Consider the following 9,637-nt stretch of genomic DNA (forward strand, 5'->3'; position numbering starts at 1 on the left):
AAAAAGCGTGTTACAGAATTAATAGACACAGTATCATGAGTAATTTGCATTTCCTTTCCCTTACTGGATCATTAAGAGGGAGCTACTATGTCTTGTTCATTTCTATTTCCCCAGGACCTTACACTATGCCTCATGTGTGGTATACACTCAATATGTGTGGGTTACATTGAATTGTTAGCTCATCATATAGGTGTCCTAAAAGACTCCCAAATCGAGTGGCACACTAAGGCTCTTAGTGAAATTTCAGGCCCTGTCTCCACCTTTTGCATATACTTCTAGATCAGTCTTGTTTATAAATCAGACAATAAATAAGAGAGCATGTGATCCTAAGAGATTCCTCATCTACATACCAGTTAGAAGTAAACATTTTCACTAAAACATTATTTGTTAGATCTCTACTGAGCCTTCTATTCAGTCTATTTGGAGTGCTATGTGGAAAATCTCATATTTGCAACTCTTGAACAATTTACTTTTGAAATTAGGTAAAGAGAAGGAAAAGAAGAAAAGAGAAGGGAGAGAAGGAAAAATCTACTCAAAACTGAAGTCTCTGGTCTTTTTCCCTTGAAGATACCTTAGTCTTAGTGAACCAAAGGATGTTTAAGGAGCTGGATAGGTGGATGGTTGATGGGTGACAGATCAGTCAGTTATGACTACAATAATGCTACACTCAAAATGACACCAAAACGTCAGTGCTACATAACAATACACATTGATTTAATTCACATGGTTCGCCTGGGTGTTCTGCCGACCTGGGCTGGACTTACCCACGTATCTGCAGGTCAGCTGGGAGTCAGCTGGTGTAGGCCGGGCTGAGCTGGGATAGCTAGACTGGAGTGGCTTTGTTCCACACGCCTCTCATCTTCTTGGGACCAGAGATGTGTTCTTCTCATGGAACTTGGCACAGCACACAAAAACAAGCAGAGACATATTTGGCTTCTTTAGACCTCGGCTCAGAGCTGCATCCTGTCACTTTTACCATATTCTGTGGGCCAAAGCAAGTGATACATCCAAACTAAAGTAAAAAGCAGGGAGATACACCCTCCCTCTTGAGAAAGGGACTTGCAAATTCACACGTCCAAGGGCTTACTTACAGGACGGGGTGAAGAACTAGGGGTCAGTGATGCGATTCTACCACGTGTAGTAAGAATGGCATCCTACACATAAATACTGAGTTTACAAAGAATAATCACAAATACTTTCTCATTTAATTTCACAACTAGACCAAAAGGGCAAAGCAGATATAACTTACTGCTACTTTACTAAAGATAAAAGGGAAACTCAGAGAATTTAAGTAACTTGTCCAAGATATATACTGTTAAATGACTGATATAGAATTAAATCAGAATTATCAAGTACATTAAGCGGATACGGCAAGTGGTTCAGATAGAATTCAAACCATGCTCAACAGCTGCTTGTGGATTACCACATACAATTCCATCGTAGGCCAAGGCTGGTATGTTTCAGGAAAGGGCTAGGTCAATTTAGAAGAATAACAATATTGAGCTTTATCTTCAGGAACAATCAACCACACCCGAAGTTTCTAGTGAGTACGCTCTGGCTGATTTCCAGACTACGTTTATAAACAAGAATTGCTGCTTGTTTTCACACAAATACATTAATTTGTGAAGGGATTGGGCTACGAGTACAAAGAATGATGAAAATCCAAATTGGGAGCAGCACTGAAATGCAAACAGCATCACACACTGATAAACTGCTTATGGATTTTCTGTCTTCGACTGATTGGAAAAAAAAAAAAAAACTATTTTGAGGTGATGAACTGTAACATGTTGGAAGTAATTGGTTTAGTAAGGAAAAGGGTGTTAATTTAGAAATATCAATACTACTACCCTCCTGGTGGATTATATATAGACAGAACAAAATCAGAGCTGCCCAATGATCTGATAGTTTATTGTTTCATTTACCACCGTGTATGTCCCAGAGTTGGCACTCAGAATAAATGGGCTTTTGCATTTTCCAGAAACACAAGCGCTTTGCTACCTACTCCCTGCTATTTATATACAGAGGGAGAAAGCATGAAAGTCAAGGTCACCTAACGAAACAGGGATTAGGAGTAGAAGATACAAGGCGAATTGAAATTTCCAATAATCATATCAATAACACTTAGTCAACCTAACCTTCAGAAGAAAGCTTCCCTAAGGTTCTCCAGTTAGTTCTACGCAAGGAGAGGACCACTGCCATTTGATCTCAGAGACTCCTATGTTGTTCTTTTGTTACATTATGTAAATTGAAAGTATTTATTAATGGACTATCTTTATCTCGCAATGTTGCATCCTAGACTGTAAGCCTTATGAGAGGAGATCAGTAAGTTTCTGGTTCACCGTTTTTTTTTGTTTTTTGGTTTTTTTTTACCCCTTGTACCTCCCTACAGCACATTGTCTGTGACCCAAAACGGAGGCGTATAAGAGAGAGCTCGGGGGGAGGAGGGCATAAGAGAGAGAGGTTAGGGGGAGGGCTATAGAGAGAGCTTGGGGGGGGGGGCTGTGCTCTTGATTAGCTGCCCCAACCCCCTTCCCAATGGCTTCTTGAGAATGAAATCAAAATCCTTAACATAACCCACAAGGCACTGGGTAGTCATGCCCCTTCCTACCTCTTTTTTTCTGTCTCTTGACTTCTTACTTTCAAGCTCCAGATTCATGGTCCTTCACTGTACTTGTTATAGCTCCTTGAATACATTGCAACCCCCCTGTCCCAGGGCAACTGTGCACATCTCCCTTTCTGCCCTGAATTCTGAGCACACCCCTGTCCCCTCTTAAATAACCGGTCTCTCAGCTGTAAGTCAACCATCATTATTGACTTCTCAGACCAGGTCAGGCTTCCCATCAGAGTCTCTCATAGAACCCATACCGTTGTTCTCCTTGGTAACGCAAACCACAGTTGTTATTTTTCATTTGTTTGTGCGATTATTTGATTACTATGTTCCCTCTGGACTGTAAGCTTCATGAAGGCAGGAACTGTGATGATTTTTGCTTACTGTACAATACCCAGGATCTTTGCTCTTCACCAAATATCTAGGGCTTAACCCTGTGCCTGGCTTTTGGTTCGAACTCAAAAATATTTATTAAAATGAATCAATCAATAAAAGAAACACATACACATCTTTTATGTCTCTTTTCTCTCTTCCTTAGGGATGAGCACCTACAGGCAACAGACCTGGTTCTCAAAATAACTTCTGTTGGTATATCAATAAATTTGAATTCAAGTGACCTTGGTTTTAGCCAAGTCCTAACCAATTGTCCATGGCTTCTCTGCTAATACATGGCAAGAATTTTAACTCACTACAGGCCACCTCTTTGCAATCTTTCAATATATAAAAAGGCACAGAAATATCTATCTCCTTAGAGAGAGAGAGAGACTTCTTTCAAGGTATCACTTCTTACTATCAAACCAATCATTAATGAGCTTTCTAACTCAGACACTTATCACAGTTTATCACTTGTATTTTAAAACTCAGTCTATACCCACCCTGCCACATATGGTCACAGCTTGTTTGCAAAGAATGCTGATCATGCTTTCAAACAAAACTGTTCCCATATGCTGTGATTCATCCCCCCTTCCTGCCTTTGCTTCATTTGTTTTAGAATCAGAGTTTAATTTTGAAAGGGTTGCTGTGACAGGAAGTGACTGGGGGAGGGAGAATTGGAAGAGGCGGATAGATGCGCTGAATGGTGCTTATTAAACCCACAGCCGGGATCAGACTGTTGGATTGGGAAAACCCCTTAAAGGAATACCAAATTCCCACTGAAGCCCTTCCTTCCAGTTTAAACCAGGGGAATGAGGAGGACACAGAAATGGGGGGAAGGCCTTCCTTTCTACAATGCATAATAGTCCCATTATTTACATTATGACTGAATCCAACATATGGTTCAGCTGCTGACCAGGGTGACATTTGGAAAAGTGGAAGCATTACCATCTCCAGAGAATATTAATGAAACCAAGGAATGAGGTGGGTGATTGCTTATTACAACTCAGTGCAAGAACTTTTAATGAAGTAAAATGTGATGTAAAACTAACTAAGCATTCTTGGATAATTCATTCCTTCAGTAAATACTATTCAGTATCCATTATGCATCATAGCCCTTTCTAGGTACCGGGGATACAATGCTGGTAGAAAAAAAAAAAAATCCAGATAGATATCCCTGCCCTCACAGAGCTCACATTTTAATGGGGGAGGGTGAAGAATTAAACAACTAAACAAGAATAGGTATGTCAGACTTCGATATGGTTGTGGATGAAGTAAGAAAGGAAGAGTATGACAATGTGAGAGTGAGGTTGGATGGCTGGTATTTTTAAAAGAGTGGACAGAGAAGGTCTCATCTATCAAGTGAAGAAGTAAGCCAGGTGGCTATGGGAGGCAGGAGGTCAATCTAAGTAGATGGAAGAGCAAGTGCAAGAGTCCTGAGGCAGGGACACACTTTGTATGCTCAAGGAACATCAAGGAAGCTAATGGTATGAAAGTGGAATGTCAGAGAGAAAGTCAGACAGGTAAAAAGGGACCAAGTTAAATAGAGCTCTGTAAGTTGATTATGAAAACAGTACATTGTACTCTGAGAAGGGAAACAGTGGAAGGGTTTCGAAAGATGAGTGACGTGATGTGAATTACATTTTTAAAGGTACACTGTGGCTGCTGTGCGGAGACTAGACCACAGTGAGCAGGACAATGGTAGACCACAGTGAGTGGGACACTGACAACGGGTCAGGGAGACAGGAGGCTACTGGAATAATCCAGACACTCTGTGGCACTCTGCAACATGGCTGTCAGAGAGGAAGTGGTAAGCCACTGGTTTTGGTGGCTGCTGTAACAAATTATCACACACTTGGTGTTCAAGACAACAGAAACTTCCTCTGTCGCAGTTCTGGAGTCCAGAAGACCAAAGTCAGTATCACTGGACCACAAGCCAGGTGTTAGCAAGGCTGTGTGTTCTCTAGACTCCACTTCTTGCCTCTGAGCGCTTCTGGTAGCTGTGCCATTCCTTGACTTGTGGCCACATCTTTCCAATCTTCCAGGCTGACATCTTCTCACCTCTCTCTTCTCCATCTTCATATCCCCCTTCTCCTCTGGGGGAGATCCCAAATCTCCCTCTGCCTCCTCCTTAAGGATACATGTGATTGTATTTAGGTCTCATGTGGATGATCTCCCCATTTCAAGATCATTAATTTTATCAATGCTCCAGACCCCCTTTTTAAAGCCATTTTGGGTAATATTCACAGAGTCTAGGGGTTCGGGTATGAATCTTTTGGAAGGGGGGGCTTCTACAGTAGAAGTAGTAAGTCATGGATATTTCTTGAAGGAAGAGCCAATGGGATTTTCTGATCAATCACTTGTTGGGTGGGACAGAGAGGAGTAAAGTACAATCCTGAGATTTTTAGCCAGAGCACCTGGACGCTTCCTCAGAGGAAGATTCTGGAAAGAACAGGTTCAGGAAAGCAGATTAGGAGCTCATTTTTCTTATATGTTAGGTTTGAAACGTCTATTAAATATCTAAGTGGTGACTTGAGGAGGGGGTCAGACATGAATCTGGATTCCAGAGAAGGCCAGACAGGGATTAGAAATTTGTGAATCATCAGAGTATGCGTGGAATTAAAGCCACAAGACAAAGTGAGATTACCTAGCATGTGCTTTTGAACTGTGCCCGCTTGGCCAAACAGAAGTATATTCCAGAATCTTTTTTCTTGTATGGTTCCATATTAAGACTGACCAAAAAAGAGATGTGCATGAATCTGGGAGGCGGGAGTGAAGCAGCCATCATTACTCTCTGACGGTGTTTGATTAGCTGCGGACAGAGACAGATACTTAGGCACTGGTGGCTCCAGCTTTTCTCTTCCCTCTCATCCAGCTCCTCTTCCCAACTGGTGGCCCTCTTGGCCAACAGTGGCCCCGAGCCCACCACCAGACTCAGAGGCAACGGCCTTCCCTAGGCTTCTCCATCTCTCTGCTGTAGTCCCACAGTAGCAGGTGGATGTGCCTCTGGGAGTCCCAACTCTGTCCATCACCCCAGTGCTTCCTACTCAGGAATTGTGCTCAGATCTCTTCCTGCCCCATGTCAGACCTTCCTTCCCAATGGTATAAGGTCTTATCCCAACAATAAATCCCAATTCCATTGTGGTTCTGCTTCTCTGGTTAAACCCTGACTACCCATATACCTGGGGAGTTAATCCAGACAAGGAAAAGTCTAAGAACTGAGCCCTGGGGCTCTCCAAAGTTTGGAAATCAGAGAGAAAAGGAGGCATCAGTGAAGGAAACTAAGCAGGACTGGCCACTGTAGCACCTGACATTTATACAATGGGGAGGGGAACGGAGGGGGTTCTTAAAGAGAAGGAACATAATATTATAAATAAAAATTAAATATAAAAATAAATATACATTTAGAATGGGAAAAGAGGTTACATCAAATCACAATTTTTAAAGGCTGGAAAATACAATAAATCACATTTTAAATTATTTCACTGTTAATATACCCCTATAATACTTCTACCTGTACATTTTTTGGCTGCTTACATTTTGATCAGCCTTTCATATTACAATTATTTTATACTGTTACTTTCTACAGAGAAAATAGAAAAATAATCATTCTTCCTTCTAGGATGACTGATCTCAGTTTTTAAATTATTTTTAGTCTGTATGCATAAAATGCATAAAATCTGTGTATTCACAAACAGGCTTCTTTGGTGTTTGTAATCCTGTTAGAAGTCTGGGCTCCACAAAAAGAGAACCTTCTAAATCTGGGCTGTAGTCGTGCTGAGTTTACGTCTCTCTGCTGGTGCCACCTGGATGGCTTCCCAGAACTGAGACCCAGCCACTGCCAGTGTTGCCACCACCCACAACTTTGCTGAGCCCAGTGGGGTCACCACCCGGGGCCCCGTGGCCAAGACGCCACAGCAGGAGCTGATGACCCTCATGACGTCGGGTGACAAAGGGATTTCTGCCCTCCCTGAATCAGACAACCTTTTCAAATGGTTGGGGACCATTCATGGGGCAGTTGACACAGTATATGAAGACCTGAGGTATAAGCTCTGCCTGGAGTCTGCCGGTGGCTATCCTTACGATGCACCCATGGTCAAGTTCCTCACACCCTGCTACCACCCAGTGTGGACACCCAGGGTAGCATCTGCCTGGACATCCTGATGGATCATCCTGCTGTCCATCGAGAGCCTGCTGGGAAAAGCCAACACCGAGAGCCCTCTGAACACCCGTGCTGCCAAGCTCTGGAAAGACCCCACAGCCTTTAAGAAATTCCTGCAAGAGTGGCACCCGGGTGGCTCAGCTGGTTAAGCAGCAGGCTCCTGACTTTGGTTCAGGTCACAATCTCATCGCTCAAGTTCGAGCCCCATGTTGGGCTCTGTGCTGACAAGCAGTGGAGTCTGCTTGGGATTCTCTCTCTCTTCCCCTCCCTTGCTCATGTGCTCTGTTTCTCTCTCTCTCTCTCAAAATAAATAAACTTCAAAAAAAAATTTTTTTAAAGAAATACCTGCAAGAAACCTACTCAAAGCAGGTCTCTAGCCAAGAACCCTGACTCTCTAGCCTCTCTCCTTGTATTGTCTTTTTATTTCTTCTGTAGATAGTCTGTCCTTTTCTTCATTTCTGTCTAGGACTCTGTGTCTTAAGCTGTGCTGTCATTTTTGAAATTAAGTCTCTGGTTGAGTCCTTGTGTTGAATATATTAAACAAATAGGTCTTTTTTTTTTAATAAAAAAACAATCTTCTAAATTTGATTTCAAACAATCCTTATGCTTAAAAAGATTTAAAATATACAGTACATGTATAATTGAGTTCTCTTATATTCCCGAGAAGAGAGAACTTCCAATTTTAATAAGGTATCAAAGAATCAAATATTACAAAAAGAGAATATGATGTTAGCCATCTGATGAAAAGGAGGATTTTGCACCGACTGCTTCTCAAACCTTCTCTTTGACTCTCACGTACTGGTGCTCTGTGCCAGGGGACAGACACATTAATATCATGATTTGACTTCTGAACAACACCTGTGCGTCTTGATGCCCGTTAAGTCAGCACATTGGGCAGCCGGAGTATTTTTCAAAGCCATGCCTGCCCCAGAGGGATAGAGAGAACTCTACTAGACACAAAAGAAACTACAAAAGAACACAAATGTATCCCACTAAACCCCAACTAAAGCTATCTCCAACTCGACTTGCCCTAAGCCCTATCTCCAAAGGGCTTGCGGCCATTCTGCAAGGGAAAATTCGAACTTTCTAACCTGGAAACTTTCAAACATACACACAAGTAGACAGAATAGTGCAATCAATTCCCTATAGTCTCGGCAGGTCAGCCAAAGCAGACCTTCTGGGATGCCCCGTGAGCTAATTTGCTCAGTCAACTTAAATGGCACACTGTGGCGGGGCACCAAGGCCCAGCGCCTGTCAATCTTTGTTCGGTAGATCACCCATTTCGGACACGAATGCCTGACTCCGAGAGAGGGAAAATACCCAGGTTCCAAATCAGGCCATGTAAATCTTAGTTTTGTCATTTATTTCCTGAAACATTGTCACCTGCAATACTGAGAAGTTTCACTGTGTGTGAGTGGAGGTGAGTAAGAAAGTCATTCACTGTATGAAAAGTTCTGTAGAGAACTTCTCTCTACCAAATGCCCAGACTCTTGTCAACCACCAGCAGGTGGGCCCAGAGGCCAGACCCTGCAGCTATGGATGAACCAGTGTGTGCCCCTAAGGTGAGAACAGAAAGAAGCAAGGCCTCGGATGACCATATGGCTACCTAAGGCCCCAGCTACTCATCTAACAGAAAAACCTCCAGGTCATTTTAACTCACGTCTCTCCCCAAGTCCTGGCTTTTGCCAAATTCTGACCGTTTTTCCTTCACGTGTCTCAATCTGCCCTACTCCTCTCCCTGTTCTTTTGCAGAGGCAGGGTTGTTCGAAGAAAATGTGTAATATGGTTAAAACAAATAGCCAGACATGTTGGGATGAGCATTGGGTGTTGTATGGAAACCAATTTGACAATAAATTTCACATTAAAAAACAACACAAAACAAATAGCCAGACAGACTCGGAAAAGCCTCGGAACAGTCAGAGCCTGGAGAGGGAGGAGAGAGGAAGAGGAAGACAGTGTGAATCTTGCCTTGGATTGTGGTAGCAGCAGGTGCTAAGGATGGGGAGAACTGAGCTGGTGGATGGATGGCTATGATCTCCGTTGGCTTGTCTGCACCAGGACCATGTGACTGCCAGGGAAAGGGAAAGTCTCAGAGACTCAAATTCCCTGCTCTGTCCATAACCACAGTTCACATCTGTTACAGCCAAGACAGTGTCTTCGCCTCTTCCCTGCCGGGCCTTATGCTGGGTTTCCCGGGGGTATGACCAGGAGCCTACCAAACACTTCCAGGTCCTTTATGGAGCACCCCGGATAACCTTGCTACTCTGGAGTCTACCCAGACCTGTCTCTTTCCCTCACAAACCTAGCTCCCCGGCATCACTCTCCCATCTCAGAACATTTCTCCAAATTAACCTTTTATTTTTTTTTTTTTGAGAGAGAGAGAGAGAGAGAGAGAGAGCACGTGCATGTGCACACGTGAGCAAAGCCTACAGGCAGAGGGAGAGAGACAGAATACTAAGCAGGCTCCACACCCAGTGAGGAGGCCGACTTGGGGC

At 43.1% G+C, this 9,637-nt stretch overlaps 1 pseudogene; it reads left to right on the forward strand.

Annotated features, from left to right (window-relative positions):
* The first annotated feature begins 6,790 nt into the window (after positions 1–6,790).
* Positions 6,791–7,291, forward strand: LOC101082347 (annotated as a pseudogene).
* Positions 7,292–9,637: the final 2,346 nt, after the last annotated feature.

This window comes from Felis catus, chromosome D3 (assembly GCF_018350175.1).
Source record: "Felis catus isolate Fca126 chromosome D3, F.catus_Fca126_mat1.0, whole genome shotgun sequence".
Lineage (NCBI taxonomy): Eukaryota > Metazoa > Chordata > Mammalia > Carnivora > Felidae > Felis > Felis catus.